We start from the raw sequence: 18,615 nt of genomic DNA on the forward strand, positions 1-18,615 counted from the left end.
TTATTAAACCTTAATTCAAATTTATTCAACTATATAAAAAAGAACTAACTCAATCATAAACATCCTTAGAAACAGCACTCTAACACTGGAGCCCTAACACTGGTCATTGCGACACCTATCTGTAAACTAAATTATCAATGTATAAATCTGTAGCTGAGAATTAGGAACTTTTACCACAAAGAGGAGTGTTTTCTTTTGACGTAACAAATATGATAACCACCAAAGAAATCCCTTTAAAGAAAAACCTCTCATTCTGTTAACATTTAAATATTTGCTACATTTTTCATGATGCCAAATATTTTAAATATCATTATCATAAAAATGTAAATACATTCCTTCAATGATTTTGATATCTTACCAAATAAAACAGAAAAAACGTTTAAAAGCGCATTTTCTATTTGCTTTGTACAGTGTGACTTTGAACTATTTAACTCCATGAACTTTAAAAATCCCACATTAAATTTGGCTGGGTACATATCTGTGGTCTTCTGAGACTAATTTTAGCTCTCTGCTATTTTCCCAAGCAGAAATACAACTCAAGTTTTGAATTTCTGCCTCAAACCCTGAATATGGGAATAATCATTCTTGTTTTCTAAGAATAAATAAATAAAATCCTGTAACTGACATTGTGGGTTTAGTCTTCAGACTGGCAACATTCTGGTCCTCTTTTATTCATCAACGTACCAATATTACCCATACTAATGAATAATACTAATTCCTAATACTAATTACAGTAACATTACTCACATGACTATACTAAGAAACACAATTGCGGTATTTTATCTTACTTCCGTATATATTTACTATAAAAATGCTAATTTTTAAAGCTGCAAAGAATTCATTCAGTGAAGGAAGAAAATGGGAAAAGGATGAAAATTAGCCATTTCATTTAAAGCATAATTGGCATGGATTCAACCATAAGTCATAGACTAATGTGTCCCCACGCACTCTTCCAAGTGTTGTACCCACATTGTGTAACGTACTCAAGGTCACACAGCAAGGACATGGCAGAGCTGGCACTCCACTACAGGAAGTTTGTCTTTGGGGACCATGTCCTTCACTGTTTCTCTGTACTGCCTTGTAGGATGAAAGAGATGCTTTCCATCTTTTTTTTTTTTAATTTTTTTTTAAAGATTTTATTTTTTTCCTTTTTCTCCCCAAAGCCCCACAGTACATAGTTGTATATTCTTAGTTGTGGGTCCTTCTAGTTGTGGCACGTGGGACGCCGCCTCAGCGTGGCTCAATGAGCAGTGCCACGTCCACGCCCAGGATTCGGAACCAACAAAACACCGGGCCGCCTGCAGCTGAACGCGGGATGTTAACCACTCGGCCTCGGGCCGGCCCCTGATGCTTTCCATCTTTGCCTAAAAACAATGGATTCTTTTTTAAATGAGCCATCAAGTACTCAAACCTTTTGATGGCAGCGTTTTCATTTGTATACAAAACAATACTGGGTGGAAAACGCTGTCTTCTTCCTTGAAAGAATGTAAAAATGTTGGCTGCTAACTTTGTCTCTTTTCAGAAGATACACTGAAGATACCTCTCACACTTTGGATAGACAAATTTATTATGATGGGGTTAAGTACTGAACTGAAAGTACTGAACTAGTACCTAGGCTCTGGGCTTTCCTTCTCCATCAGTCCATCCTCGCAACTGGGTCATTATTCTCATCCATCTCTTTGATTATATAAGCTCTGGCACAGAAGCTTCCAGGGGCTTCAGCCACTGCCCTGCCTCCACCTAGTGCTTCCCTCCTGCCCAGAACTCACCATTGTCTATCACCCTCTGAGTGTGTCTCCTATTGTTTCAGTAAAGAAGGTCTCACCTCTTCTCTTCCTATGCTTTGGATAAATTCTGACTCACCCAAGACCCAGTGCCAACGGCATCACCCGATGAAGCCTGACTGACCCCATTATATAATTTAACATAAAACTCATTATAATTTCAGGAAATGTGTTATCTTTTTAGTCTTTTCTGAAGGAAGGTTTCCTTTTCTGCCTCTTACGTGGGCTGCTAAAGCCATCCTCAGAGCTACAGGTGAAGAAACAGTCCCATTTAAGTGGCCATTCTCCTTGTTTTGAAATTGCAGCTGCTAAGGAACCCTCTGTCCCTTCTCCGTTTGTTTTCTTAATCCCAGGTTGGACAGCGGCACCATCCGAAAGAAATCTAGTGACACAGGAGCTATACGGGATCATAAAACTTGGAGTGACTAGACTAGCGTGTCCCCACTAAGCCTTATGTTCTGTATGTGAAGGAGGGTTGGTTATAGTACTGATGTCGCCTGGGCTATCTCTTTTCTGTGTTTCTGGTGAGATTTAAATGAGGTGATAACTGTGAGAACTCTCGTACACTGTTAAAACAATACACAAATGTAAGACATAGAGTAGCCACTTGGTGTTTACTGAGTTAACTCATTAATGATCACTTGCCCACACAGTCATGAATCCTAAGAAGAGCTGACAGATGGCAGAAGGAAAGAACACAGGAAGACCACGTCACCACTAATTGCCCCGAGGAGCTCAACAGAGGTTTCAGAAGGCATTTAACTGTTTCTCCAAATTATTTTTTCTTTTTTGTTACGTTAAGAGATGCAATCACCAACCACCCTGAACCAGGCCAAAATCCACCTCAAGAGCAACACCAGAGGGACACCTGCACATATGGGCCGAAAAGTCCCAAGAGATGGCCTTTGCCTCATTTTAATGCTAAGATCTCCGCCCCAGGAGGAGCTTAGGTCTTATTACCATAACAGGCAGTGTATGTGGAAACATGTTTTCCAACTGAGCCTGCACAAGCGAATACTCATCTCTCCCTTTTGAATAGGCATTCCCCATCTGAAATAAAAGGGCCCTGCTGCCCTGTGCAAATAGACTTTACTTTCTGTGACAATTACTTCTGGTGAAGCCTCTGATTTCAACTCACCAAGAAGCAGACTCACTTTGGTTTGGTAACAATCAGACTTTACCTACCTCAGCCACGTCCTAGCTATGTAGCCTAGGGTCACAGCAAATTAAGGGGTGTTGAAACATCGCTATAATAATTTGGGAAAAGATCTCAGATCTCTTGGCAACTCTTACAAAGCTGACAAAATGGGTCCAACTCCTGCTGAAATGGCCAATGCAAGTTAATAGAAATACAAAAACATCCCTCATCACTGCCAGCCTCCCTCCACTAAGAAAACATTTTAAATATTTGAATATTATTTGAATGAAGATCAATGTATAGGCTGCTTGTTGTGTCCAGAAATCCTGGTTCAATGTCAACTCAGCTCATCCCTCTTGGAACCCTAGTTTCCTGTTCTGTAAAATGGGGGATAGAATATTGTGAAAGACTACTGTAATATTTTGAGATGACATATAAAATGTTTGCACTGAGTAGTGATTTAATAAAATAGACATGGTTTTTAAGCTACTTAGCCATGTCTCTAATCCCTTTGCCCTCACCCTGCCAAGGATTTGTAATATCCTATATTAAAAAGGGCCCATTGACTCCTCCCAATGTGGAAGAATATAGTGGATCATATAAAAAAAATTTATTACACAAAGCCAGAAGCCTGAGAAATAGTAGGTCATGTATAATGAAGGAAACGAAACGTCTCTGTTAAGTACTCGTGTACCTTGGCCTTGAACAAAGAGAAAGCTGGCTGACATGAGAGAAGAACAATGACCTTAGAGAAGATGATAGAAACATGCAGAAGTTTTTGGTGCCCATACTAAGCTATTCTGGAAAAAGGGAGCAGAAGGTGCTAGGCTGGGGTGTAGACAAATGTTTAGGTCAGGATGCAGATGGGACAAGGCGGAGTGGGAGGAAGGCTAGGCCATTTAGCCAATTTCTGCTCCTGCAACCTGGGGACTTGGCTTGACTTCAATTTGGCTCTGCAGACCAGAGAAGCCTGTTATAAAGTTACCACCTTGGAAGAGTGAGCTGACAGCAGACTGAACTCCAAGAAACACGAGGTTGGTCATGGTTGAAGGACATATACCTCCTGCTTCCAAGGGCAACTTCTAACTCTATGATGCAGGAGACTATGGGTACCAGGGCCCCGATTCCCATCCAGGCTCCATCAAGGACAAGCTGTTAGGCCTGATCCAAGTTGCGCTGGCTGCCTAGGTCTCACTACATGAGAAGATTAACATCGGCTCCATCCCCTCATGGGTTAGAGAAAGAAACCCTTTGGAAAGTGTAAAGCAGCTACAAAATGAGGGACTATAAGGAAACACAATTTATCAAATGGAATGGAATTCCTTTAATTTTATAGAAAACTCACTTTTTGAAATTGATTTCATCTCTAGCTGTATAAGCCTGTTTCTGATTCACATGCTGAGCTTTGAAACTAGAAAGAAATTAGAAATTTCTTTTGAAAGGAGAAGGTGAGAGAGAGAGGCAGAAAGAGGGAAAAGAAACAAGGAGAGCAGGTCCTCACAGTGTTTAAGGCCAACAGGACTGAGTTCAAAAGTTTTGCTGTGTTTAAAACACATGATTACTTGCTCCACGTTCTAGTAGCCTTTCAATGCAAAGACGACTAAAACAGCAGTAGCGTTAATTAAGCACGGTTTAGGGAAGGAAAGCATTGCAAAGAAGTAATAGTTTATTTCTTTATTTTATATCTTGATATAATTTGTTCTCATTACTAATCTCTAGGTCCATCTAAAAGTAGTACTTACCAAACTAAACCTCACTATTTCTAGAAATTAAAATAGCTCCACCGTTCTCAGGGCAAAAAATAAATAAATTTTTAAAAAATTTAAAGAGGCTCCTTTTTTAAAGAAATAGTAATATGTTACTGGAAAGTGTTGACTGTGCTTATTGTCTATCTTTTGCACATATTTCACTGGGTAGAAGAATTCTCATTTTCTAAAAAGCTTAGAAGTTGTTGTTTTATTAAAGCAAAAACAATAACGAGGAAATTTAAAAACAATCATTTATGCAATAGGATTCTGTCTCTAAAATTCAAGGCAAGAACGTTTCTTAATGTGATTGCATCTTTATTTTACAAAAGATTAAAGAGAAATAAAAATGTTAACAGTGGTTTTGTCTGGAGAGGAAATACGTTTCCAGTACTTTTGAATTTTTCACTAGTGGTGATGTCAGTTTACAGAGAAAAAAATCTTTTTAAAATGAAAAGAAAGCTTCTTAATGTAAAAAAAAAAAGGAACACAGGAGCATTCTGTTTTATGTGCTTTCTGCTTAAGTATTAAAAAGCAGTACATTTTTACTATAATAATTACCCTTAAAATCTTGTAAAACACTTTAATCTCTAATTATTGAAAAAGAGGAACATATTAAAAGTATAATATTCTTTTGTTTTTGCAAAAAATATACTAAAGAAATTTCATTTATTCACTCAACAAATATTGGCTGGATGCTTGTTGCTGACTAGCCATTTGCATGATAGGATATTCTACAGTGTTGTGTAATTGTGATGATTTATATCAATTTTCAATATTCAGTATTACATAAGTAGAAGGTTTGGGTATATGATTTAAACCATAGTTCATATTTAAAGACCAGATATGTAGCGATTAAGCAAAAAGCATCAAAATCAAAGAACTCTTTCTGAAGCAAATTTAGTAATTCTCAGAATCCTATTTAAATAGTTTCATCAGTCTGTGTGTCATGGCTGTAACATCTGTACGTGATTGACAGCAAAACATCAAGCGTTCTCCAGCTGTGTCAGATGGATTTATGGGTCATTTACATAATACACAGAATGCTTGAGAAAAATAAGTTACCGGTGGAATGAAAGCATAATTTTAAGACAAGTTTAACATAATTCATATTGAATGTACTTTTTAACTTCAATGCTGCTTCTTTCATTTCATTCATGAATCTGTCAGCATACATCGCTAAAAGACTGGTACTACTTAAAAAGAACCTAATAACAACGACCATTATCACAAACTCAAAAATTACAGTAATTCTTTAATATTAGCAAATATCCAGTCTGTATTCACATTTCCCCTATTGTCTCATGTCACTTGTTTTTTTACCTTTTGGTTAAATCAAGATCTAAATAAGATCTATACATCGCCACTGGTTGCCAGGTCTCAAATTTCTTTAATCTGCAGATTCTCCACCATCGCTTCCCATTGCTCCCCCTGCAATTTGCTTGTGCAAGAAAATTGCTCACTTGTCCTGCAGAGTTTTACACATTACGGATTTTGCCTCCCTGTATTGTCATTAAACACATTCCAGTGTAGACCGCTAGTTAGATCTAGAGTTTTGATCAGATTCCTATTTGAATTGGCAAGGACATTTCAGAGGGGGCTGTATTCTCCCACCAGGAGGAACACATGCCAGCTTCTCTTTTCTTTGTGATGTTAGCAACTACTAATCTCCCTGCCTGCAGCCAATCCATCATTAGCACTGCAGGATGGTGAAATTCTAATTCTTTGATCCCTTCTTCAGCTATTAGCAACAATACTTCTATAAAGAGAAACTCTACCTCAATCACAGTTTAGTCAATGCTTTTAAAAAATAAACATTGCAGTTTTTGATAAAGATATAATAGAAACGGCAGTCCAAGATTCTGGATTTGCTTCAACGAATAAAAGGAAAACCATGCTAGGGGAGAAAGAGATATCCTTTCCAAACATTTTACTTCTTTTTAATGGATTTATAAAGGTCCTTTAAAATGCTTTTAAGTGCTCACAAGCCCAAAGTTTCTTTAATAGAACCTTATGAAATATCTAATGAATTCTAATAGAAAAAAAGCAATAGTTCCAGGAATTAGCAGATGTGAGTGTGGCATGAGTAACGGTAAGCCCTTAATTTGCCTACTGTTCCACGACACAATTGATATTATTGTTACTTGGTCTTGGAATGAGTTTATTTACTTGCACTGGAATATGAGAAGGCATCAAATTCTGAAAACTCTTAAGGCTTGAGGAAAAGGACCTTCGGGAAATACTTCTTACAATGGGTCATAAAATCACCCGGCATCCTTTCTTCCATCTCCTCTCTCTCCACTGAGCACCTGTCTAACTAGAGCAAAGTAGTCAGCCAGCCAGAATTGTCCCAGTCCTCATCCAGGTTAATTTCTCTAACATCAGAAGCCAGACGATTTGTACTTTCCTATAAAAGGGAAAAACACAAACTTCATCCTTTAGGATATTCTAGACTTTAGAAATAAAGAGAGTACTGATAGCCAATAAATAGTCAAGAAGAGGAATGAAGATGGAAAGTAAAATTTATCCAAGATAAGGTGAATAATAGAAACTATGGACCTTTAAGGAAATGTAAATGTAAAAAGATGATTCGAATATAATACCTGAATTTCCCCAAGTTTTTATACTTCAAAGGATGACCCAACTGGCTATTGAATCATAAGTGATACATAGAGCCAGACAGAATTTCTAACACGTCTTCTGTGCTAGTTTCCTTCTGACTTAGACAATTTGTTCCAGGGCTAGATGCACTAAGAGAAACATGGCAGAAGGATTAGGAAAAGGATTCTCGAACGACTATATTTGAAAGTTAACAATATCTAGTCCTTAGAGCCTGGCCTTCCTGAGAAGGTCAAATGTCTTTGCCAACAGCACCTGGAAACTGAATTATCGGGTCATCTGACTCCTGTTTCTCACCACCAGCTCAAATCCCTTATTTCTCCACCCTTCGAGAACAATGACTGCTGAGTCATTTTATATTTCAGGCAAAAAAGGGAACAAGTTATAACCAGCAAATCTCTGAAATTCACTTGTCTTCTCATAAGGACAAGAGTGGAAAAATACCACGCGGAATTCTGGAGGTAGAAGCATTTTCAATAAGAGATAAATCTGAGACACACACACAGCTGACTGAATGGTCATGCTGCACTTCAGAAAAATTCTCTGGCCCTCTATTTTCTCACCTATGAAATGAAAAAGTTACAACAGAGAATATTTAATGTCCCTTGGGATCTAAAATTTAAAGAATCTACACTTTTATCATTTCAACTTAATTGAATTGGATTAGAGTCAATAAGGATCAATAGAGTGGGAGAGCAAGTCAGTTTGTCTATAGGTTGTTTAGTTCAATTGGTTGGTCAAAATGGTATATTGTCATCCCATTAATGGCAAAAATAGCTTCAGAGTTTAGTAAGACAATCTCTAACAAACAATTGACATTTGCTCCAGATTAGTCAAACATGAAATATTTCTATTAAAATAATAATACCACATTAGACAAAAGTGGTCTGTCTCCAGCCTTTGCCATCACAGCCCCAGTGTGTACAGTGTGTTAGAACTCAGTTCTCCCCCAACCATCTAGAATGTCCCACAAAGTGTAATACATGGATAAAATGGCCCAGTGAAGATGACACGGGTGATACCGAAGATACAAGGGGCTCCTCATAAAGTGTAAATCTCTGACTGAAAAGCTAGAATATGCACAACTCTGTCAAGCAAGGAAAGACCATTAAAGGTGACTTTCAGGCAGGCATTTCCTGGGGTGGAGACAGGGGAACAAAAAACGTTTTAGCATATGTGTTGGCCTGACTCCTTTCTCACTTCATCTCCTACCCCCTCTGCGGTCTCCCTCACTCTCTCAGCCCCAGCCACACCAGTCTCCTTGGTGTTTCTGAACAAACCAGGCATACTTCCCCCTTAGGCCTTTGTGGTGGCTGTTCCCTCTGCCTGGGATGTTCTCCTAGATACCCATGTGACTTATTCTCACCTCCAGTTTTGCTCAAATGGCACTCTCTCAGTGAGGACTGTCCTGACTCCCTATTTAAGACTGAAATGTACACTCCCAATCTCCCTTACCCCGATTGTCAATTTCTTTTTTTGTTCCTATAACATTTCAAGCTTCCGCCATGCTAAACAACAGACTTATTTATTATGTTTACTGTTTATAACTTTCTCTCCCAATAAAATGGAAACCCATATGGGCAGGGAATTTCCTGGGGTGGATCCAGGACAACAAGAAATGTTTGTTTATTGATACACCCCATGTGCTTGGCTCCTAGCACATGCTAAGTAAATATTTGTTCAATAAATGTATGAAGAAATGAATGAATATAAAGCTTCCACTTACAACTCCAGAAGCATCTCCGCGTTATCTCTAGGAAATTGGTTAACTTGGCCCAAATAAATGGATTAATTAAAGAAATTATTTATAACACCTCCATCCTGACTGGGTTAAACATCTACATTGTCATTAGCCCCATCATCCAGGCAGAAACCTATAACCCAATGTATTTATTTTATGCTTGCTTTTAAAAAACTCTTCATGAGACCTCTATTTTGGAATGTGGAGAGGTCAAGGAGTGGCTGAATTTCACCCTATAGACTTTTTTTAAACCGTAAGAAGTGTTTTGCAAGAAAAGGAAAGGAACCAGCAGATGGCGCGTCAGCCTTCTTCCCCAAACCGCAACAAACAGAAGATCAGCTTTTGCGTTATTTTGTACAAGATTTCAGTAACAAACAAAAAAAATTGTCTACAACAACTAAATGTTTTTATCACTGAGATAAGAGGCATTTTAACACTGAATTACTGACATCAGTCACCAAATCAAGTGCCAAAAATGGTGCACAGAACTGTAATCCTAGGACATGCCCACTAGTAATGAAATAACTATTTTCATTATTGTTGTTGTTTATATTTTTTGTTTTTGCTTAAAACTGAAGGGGCTGGAGGAGCCTAGGGCAAAGCTCTTTTGATCGACTCTACAAGAGAAAGTTTCATCCTCAAGAATTTCAGGGAAGACTTCAAGACTTGTTTTAAGTTAAAATAAAAGGAGAATTATAGGATGATAATGACTGGGAATCTCAAAGCTCCACATGACCATAAGCCCCACTATTGGCAGCCCCAGGTAAGAAAAGCATTGAGAATTGATCTAAATAAGAGACAATAAAAGTACCTACTTGCTGCCAACATTAGACCAGAAACAAAAACCATACCCACTGGTAAATATCAACATGGCGTCAGCAGTGGATGATGGAGGAGTAAGGGGAGAGTGGGTGGGGAAGATTCATGACAGTCTAAAAGGACTCTTCTCCTTTCTCAGACTCACTCAATTCCTCAGTGCTGTGCTCATCAAGAAATATAAATAAAATACATATTCGTGAAATCCCAAGCATAAAAAAAAAAGACCTGATAAAAAGCAGCAAAAGTCAGAACACGTATAGCCATAAAAGATTTTAGCAAGGTTTTCATTTTTATTTCTTAAGAGCTTTCCAGTCACATCTAATACAAAATGACCATTTTTGTCAAAATGCATTAGGACAACAGGCTAGGTCGAGTCTGTGCTCTCTTTTTATTAAAAGTAGTTTTGTGCTCACTTAAAATTCTTTGCAAATCCTCAGATTGGTCCCAGAAATGCCTTATTCCCGGGGGGCCTCTGAGCTGAGTACTGTGTGGCACTGGGCCAGAACACAGAAAATGTCTGGCCTCCCAGCCAGACCTGCCCGAGTGGTTATGAAAATCGGGAACAAATCAGGCCCCTGACTTAGATTAATGTGATGGGCTTCAAAAACAGTGAAAGTCACGCCCTGGAGGAAGTAATCAAGTTTGTACGCTGCTTCTGAAATAAACAGTTACTCAGTTCAGAGTCACTGCTATCTTGGGAGGGAACACTAGATGTCACTGCTCCCGTGAAATGTCATACTGGGAACCCGACAGCAATGTGAGGGAACACTCAATATACCTTTTACTCCAGTTGTCATGATTTTGGCACCTTAGGGTTAGCATTTCACAGCCAATAAGGCCCAAGGATCTTTCACCAATGATTTTCTTAAAAACTCAAGTCACGTAAGTAATAAATATTCTTTTTGTTGTCATCATCAGTATTAAACGCCACCTTCCTCCTATCACATTCTGGGCAAATTATTCTGGAGTGGATGTGACACTGGGGACACTGAGTCAGTACACACAGGCACAGCCATATCAGTTGCTGCAATACTGAAATGCTTCCTGACCACTTCATAAAGAGTCATGGCTCCAAGCCCCCAAAAGTCTCGCCCTGAATGTTCCCCAGGATCCAGCAACGGCAGGGGTCACAAGCTGTCTCTGCAAGGTCAGGTGGGAGACCTTTCTGATCGGTTGTTGCCGTGTTGTAGAGTTGTTAAATATTTTTCATATCATCTCTGTGAAAGGCAAAATGGATGCAGAAGCAGAGGTCTTCTATTTTTAATCTAATCTAGGCAGAAGCACTTGTTTCCAAGTCAGTTCCAGGATCCTCTGCAATTTCTTTTTTTTAAAAAATTTGAAATAAAGTCATGCGTACTTTGGTAAACGTGGGGACCTTCCAGAAGAAGGTTGAGTGCTTCCACACTCAATCAAAAGATATAGGTGTGAGATAAAAGTTTAATTATATAAATAACAGTATAAACAAGAGCAACAGGAGCATTACCAGGTATAAATAATGGAAGCAAAAATCTCACACATCCGTTGAGACGATTCCCTGGGTGTCTGTGTCCATTAGAAGGAGTGGTAGAGACACCCTCATAATCTTGATTCCAGTCCTGTAAGTCATTCATTTCTTGTGTTCACTCATTTTAAAGTTTTTGAAATTAAAAGACCTAGGCAGCCAAATATTTTTAAGGATATTATTTATAGATACATACAATTTTACTTTATCTAAAAATAAAATCAAAAATTTCTTATTTAAATTTACGCCTACACAGTTGGGGAAAAAAAGGGTGAATTTCAATCTACAGATGAATACGTAACTGGAAAACCAAAAAGTACGAGGGCTATGTCATGAACGACATATATTTTTGAGTTCGATGCAGAGTTTGGAAACAATCCACCTCATCATTAATGAATTCTTCTCTGCATCCCCAGCTTCCCAACCTCTCATCAGAAAATGATACATGAATAATGGATGAGCATAGGTTTATACTGCATTTGTAGGAATTATATTATTATCAATAGAAATTTAAAAGAATATTTCTTGTTCAGAAGTGAACATTTACGATATTCTGAGGAAAGTATCAGGAATGGCTCTTTTATTTAAAAGTATTTAATGGGCAGTCTTTTACGTATTTTAGTAAGTGCTACTAGGAAAAATCCGCTATAAAGCTGTAGTATTAAAAAAAGAGCTTAGAACAAGGATGATGGCATGGAAAATACCATGCGAATTTCATGGCAAAGAATCTATATTCACTTGCTAGATAAATCTAATACAAAATTTACTGTGTTTAATAAAATACGTAATTTTTTTTTTGAGGAAGCTTAGCCCTGAGCTAACATCTGCTGCCAATCCTCCTCTTTTTGCTGAGGAAGACTGGCCCTGAGCTAACATCCATGCCCATCTTCCTCTACTTTTGTTTTTTTAAGGAAGATTAGCCCTGAGCTAACTGCTGCCAATCCTCCTCTTTTTGCTGAGGAAGAGTGGCCCTGAGCTAACATCTGTGCCCATCTTCCTCTACTTTATGCGTGGGACGTCTGCCACAGGATGGCTTGCCAAGCTGTGCCATGTCCCCACCAGGGATCTGAACCACTGAAACCCAGGCCACTGAAGTGGAATGTGTGCACTTAACCGCTGTGCCACTGGGCCAGCCCCACAATATGTAATTATTAACAGCCAAGATCATTTGCAGATGAGACTGAGTTAGAGTTGATGTATATGGGAGTAATTCCACTAATTTAGGCTGAAAATCAAGAAATCTCATGTGATAAATTTGTTTTCAGCATCAGAACTTTTGGCTTTTTGTTTTGTTTTATCTGGGGCTGCATAAAGGGAATAACCACTTTCTCTTCCTATATAGTCCAGGGGCACTCCTCGCCCGTCCAGCAGCCTCCCCGCCACGTGCCTATGATGATTCCCACCTGTCTACCTTGTTGCATGGGACAGGGAGTCAGGGCTGGCAGAACCATAATAAAGGATTCTATGTCATTATTTGTCTATAAGGGATAGAACCTCCTTCATGATACAAAAGTTAAAATTTGTCTTTTAGACCTTGAACTTCCAAAGACATTTTTGGATTGTATTATGAACAAAAGCATGTAAATATTAGAAAAAGATTTTTATAAACTTTTCTACCTTTAAAGTTTTTCACCACGTGTAAATGATAAAAAGAGGAATTGCTTTTAAAGGTAAAATCTAATCCAGATCAAATAAGTGCTATAAGTATATAATATTATCTCTGGGTACAGCAACTCTGAGTAGTGGGAAATAAAATGGGAAAAGTCTGTGGTCAGTGGGTAAAGAGTTCAGCATGAGTTGGATCTGTACAATGATTTTTAACTTAACAAATAAAAGTAAATCAAGAATTACAGAAACACATCAATAATAATATAAATAACATGTATTGTAAACAGTTACTATGTGACCTAACAATTAGTATTTTATGTGTATTATCTCATTAAAAATTCAGAACCATGTGAATGAATTACTCTTATTATCCCCATTTCATAGAAAAAAAGAATACTCCATGGCTTAAAGAAGTTAATTAATTTCCAGAGGGTCATCCTTCTAGTTTTTGACAACTCATACTCTGATCTGTTTCCAGAGATGGTTCTCTCAGCCATTATACTATATTTCTTCAAAAGCAGCCTACAAGAGATGATTTTGACCACAGTGGCTGGAGATCAAAGAATAATTTCCCACCCCAGAGTCGACAGCAATTTCACTTACAAGGGGGCTCTGACAGTTTGATGTGCGTCGCTAAAAAATGCATCAGTAACACTGAACACATTTCTACCAGTAGAGTTTTACCAGAGTGCTTCTGTTTCTAGCATAATTTACATTCTGGAATGAAGTAGGAAATGATTCAAAAAATAGTATTTTGGAGCCCTCCCAAATTAAATTGACATTTATTTCAAACAGGACGCTTGGGCATTATAAAATGAAACAGCACCAATCTTTGAAAGAGCAGAAATAAGGCCATCTAACAGCTTCTGAAAGCCACTGACAGCTCTTTGGTGGTACAGTGGCTGAGCTAGAGTTAAGCACAGCTACACACCACATACTCTCAAAAACCGAGGGCATGAAAAATCATCTGTTCCATGTTCTTTGTTTAATAGATGGGGAAACCAAGGTCAAAGAGGTCAAGGACTCACTTTACTGAGCTGAGTCCCTGCCATCCCAAGGGTACACCACACCCCAGCCGTCTCCTGAGGAAAGCAGCCCCATGGGTTCTCTCTGTAGCCAGGCTTTGAGTCATGTGACCTGCTGCCCAGGGCTACAGATGAACAAACCAGAAATGAGTTTGGACCATGTTGCGCCCACAAAGTGACACTTCAGTTGCAAAGTGACATTCCAAATGACCCAGAGGTGATCATTTACAGAGGCAGGGTCTTCCACTCCCTTTCTTCTTCACGTGATTTACCACAAACTGCCAAAGTGGAGGAACCTGAGCTTCTGTTCAAATGCCAAAAGTCTAACATTTTTGACCTGGATCATGTATACTGTACAAACTATTGGCTGCTATGGGGGCTCTCGCTCTCAATCTGGCTCAGAACCCAGGTCTTCTCCCTTCCAATCCAGTGATATTAATTTCAGAAGCGGGAATTACCGTATTTTCCTGAAGTTCTACTTTCAAAATCAAAACTTAACAAACTTAAAGATAAAATCAGAATGGGTTCTTGAGATTTGACAGAGCTGACCCTGCCAAGCTGTGGGGGCAAGAAGCCCATTTAATAAGTGGCCCAGGAACAAGCTATTATCCAAACAGACAACACAAGATTAGTTTCATACCTCACATCATAAACACAAATAAGCAAGAATTTTAAAAATTTTAGAAGTAAATATAGAATATTTTTATGTCTTTCTATTACTTGGGAAGGATTTCTTACAAGATGAGAAATGGAAAACAAAGATAAAAAAATTGTTAAAGCTGACAACATCACAATTTAGAACTTATACTTATCGGAAAAAAAAAAGTGGAAAAACAACTTATAGATTGGGAGTAGATATTTGCAACGCTCAAAACTGACAAGGCAGGGCTGGTCCTGTGGCCGAGTGGTTAAGTTCGTGTACTCCACTTCGGTGGCCCAGGGTTTCGCTGGTTTGAATCCTGGGTGCGGACATGGCACCGCTCATCAGGCCATGCTGAGGTGGCGTCCCACACAGCACAACCAGAAAGACCTACAACTAGAATATACAACTATGTACTGGGGGGCTTTGGGGAAAAGGAGAAGAAGAGAAAAATGAAAAAAAGATTGGCAACAGTTGTTAGCTCAGGTGCCAATCTCTGAAAAAAAAAACTGACAAAGGTTAACTATAAAGAATATATTAATATCTTATACAGCTCAATACAAAAAACAAACAATACAACAGATATATGACAAGAGACATAAAGGCAACATATAAAAGCAAAAGAGGATCAGACGGACAAAAATGTGAAAAGACCAACATTTCCAAGTGTTGATTAGGATGCGGGGGAATGAGAAGTCTCATATACTGTGGGTTGAGAAGTAGAAATGCACAGCTTCCTTAGAGAACAACCTGACAATATCTAAGAAAGTTAAAAATACACACACCTCCAGCAGAGCCACCCCCCTCCCAGGTACACCTCAGGCTGAGCTTCTCAATCAGGCTCCCAAAGCAACTGAGCTCCAGGTGTGGCCGAGATCTCACTCCACTCAGCTTTAAGGGGAGCTGAGGCCTGGGGGGGTGGGTCAGTTGCTGCAGCTGCAAAAATATTATTTCCTACATATGCCTACATAACTCAGAAAAGATCACAAAAGCATTGCCCTAGAGAAACTCCTGCACTTTTGTGCCACGACTCATGCACCCGAGTATTCATAGCATCAATTTTGGTCATTGCAAAAAAAAATCAGAGAAACTAAATGTTCATCTACAGAAGTAATAAATCAGTCACGCTACATTCACCCAATAGAATACTGCATGACAATGAGTGTAACATTACAGATGAATTACAACTATAATGTTTAGCAGAAAAAAAGTGTGAGAAGCATATTATAGTATTCTACTCTTTATATACAGCTGAAATATGTAATACATCTTACAGGACAACATGTAAGAAAAATCTATACTATACATTGCTTGGAGATAGATACACACATCACAAAAATATGAAAAATTCGGTGCCAGCCCCATGGCCAAGTGGTTAAGTTCACGCACTTCACTTTGGTGGCCTGAGGTTTGCCGGTTTGGATCCTGGGCACAGACCTACACACCGCTCATCAAGCCTTGCTATGGCAGCATCCCACATAGAAGAATTAGAATGAGTTACAACTAGGATATAAAACTATGCACTGGGGCTTTGGGGAAAAAAATAAAAAACAAAAAGAGGAACAGGCAACAGGGCCAATCTTCCTCACCAAAAAAATAAAAGCATTTCTAAAAAAACCCTAAAAATTTGTGGGGCTGATTTAAGATTTAGGGTAGTGGTTACTGCCAGTGGGAGAAGGAGGGAGTGTGACACAAATCAAGTGTGTTGGCAATAAAAATGAACCCAGTTTATGAAGCTGGGTGATGGGTATACAATACCTTTTCGTAGGTCTTTAAAATTGAATGATAAATTTTTTAAAATAGAACCAGTCAAGCTACTGATTAACAAATGTTTATGTCAGGAATGGAGAATTACGCATTTCAAAGACTAGAGTTTCAGAGACGATGCCGATGTCTAAGCAGAAAGTCTACATCTACAACTATACTTCAGAACCAACCGTGCCCCCTGCCTTCTGTTTCCCATTCTGTCTACGGTCTTCTTTTGCACTTTTCTTTTTCTCCACTCTTCTGTTCTCTTGCCCCCTACCTCTCACTTGCCAACCAATCGACTGCACACTTCTCCCAGTCTCTTTACAAAATCAACAACAATAATAAGAGCTGACATGGATGACTTCCCATGAGCTAGGCCCCGTTCTCAGTGCTTCAGATACTGTCTCATTTAATCTTCACAACAATTCTACAAAGTAGCTACAATGATGCCTAGATACAGATGAGGAAAGAGGAGAAACTTGTCCAAAAGCACACAGACAAGAAAATGGAGGACCCAGGATCTCAACCCACACACGAAGTCCAAAAGCCATCTTCTTATCAACTGTATTATTCCACCTTCCATAATATGCATGCAAAGTATTATACATATTCCATATTGACTTTAAAAGGATTTCAGTTCCTTGATCTCAATTAAGATGAGGTAGGTTGAGGGGAGAACTTAATTAAGTGACTTAAATTTTGGATTCCTAACAATAATACATTAATGTTACATTGGATACTAACAACAAATCAAAGAAGTAGACGCCTTTATTATAATCAATTTTCAGACAAGGTAACTGAGCTTTAGAAAGGATAAATAAGAATAACTCTGAGTTATACAGTGGGTGAGTAGGAGAGCCAACACTCAAACCCAGGTCTTCTCTATAATCCAAAAGCCCAGGTTGCTAAATATGACGATGACTCTTTATTTATTGCTTCGGCGGATTCATATCCCACCCCATTCCCTGCCAACTCTCAAGGTCTATGGTAAAAGAAGTCTTCACCTTTGTTCAAACAGGATTGTATAAAGAGGGGTGTGCAGTTTCTAATTTTAATAAAATCTTAATTAGCATGCTTTTGATAACTACTATAAAATTGTTATACGTATTCATACACATGCACACAATGTGTGTGTTGATTATTTCTCTCTATTCCGGAGCTGCGTTATCCCTTTGACAGACTTACCTGGCTTAAAATTGACTACAGGCACCAACTTGAATATATTTCAACCCAATCTAAAAGCCGGAGAACTCCCTTGACAGGTTCCACCCCTGTCATGTTCTCATGTCACCAGAAACACGACCGTGGTAGGAAGAGCAGTTCACTCCCAAAGTGAGGGACAGAAAATCTCTCCTCCTGTAAACCTATAGGGGATATATTTTTTTTTTAAATCAACTTTAGCAAAGCTTCTCTGAGAAATTAGCTTTAGGTGCTGGATGGTATTAAGAAAGATATCCTTTTTTTCCGCTCCGATCCTAGACATTCATAAAGAGCTTTCAATTGTGTTTCAGTGACAAAATACTATCTTCTCTTTTGCATATCCAAACTAATTTAATATTTTTATCTTCGCAAAAAGGTGAAAAAGTTTTTTTTCAGAATCTATTTGATTTTTCACATTAAATGAGAGAAGAGTAATATTCAGCACAGAAGCAGCTCAAGAAAATTAATAATTCTGGAAATACTAATTGATTCCTGAAGTCAAAAAAGACTATTTCAGATTGCTCTTAAAATGAATTTTTTGGCACTAATTAAAACAATATACTGTTCAAAAATGAAGTTTGAATAAGCTAGATATAAATATATATCAATAGCTAATATATGTGAATTCTCCCCAACTTGATTAAGCATACATAAGGGAAAAGATTGAAGCATTTTTACAAATTTGCAAATAGATCCTCTGATTGTCAGAGTAATACAGATCAAAATTAGGGAACAACTTATAAAACCACTCAGTTAATAAAAAGCAAGACGGAAACATCTGGAAAAGCACATCCTTACTTTAGTTTCCTGCTATGAAATTTGAACCTAGGTAGACTTTCAAAGTTAAAAGAAGACCTTCCTTGAAAATTTAATAACCATTTGTAAGTTAAAGCGGAAAGTCCCTGGAGAAACACATCCATCTATCAAAGAAATTGTTAGTGCTCCATGAAGTTGATCTTGCCATTAAACTGGTTCTTGCCTAAGGCACAAGATTTAAAGAAAAATAAGCCACATTTTTGTGTGTGTGGTGGAAAATCATTTTTAAG

General features: G+C 38.2%; 1 protein-coding gene across 4 annotated transcripts in view; it reads right to left on the reverse strand.

Moving 5' to 3' along the window:
- Positions 1-18,615, reverse strand: part of CACNB2 (calcium voltage-gated channel auxiliary subunit beta 2) — a 353,051-nt gene that overhangs the window by 271,022 nt on the left and 63,414 nt on the right. The window lies entirely within an intron of this gene.

The sequence above is a fragment of the Equus przewalskii genome, chromosome 30, assembly GCF_037783145.1.
Source record: "Equus przewalskii isolate Varuska chromosome 30, EquPr2, whole genome shotgun sequence".
Classification (NCBI taxonomy): Eukaryota; Metazoa; Chordata; class Mammalia; order Perissodactyla; family Equidae; genus Equus; species Equus przewalskii.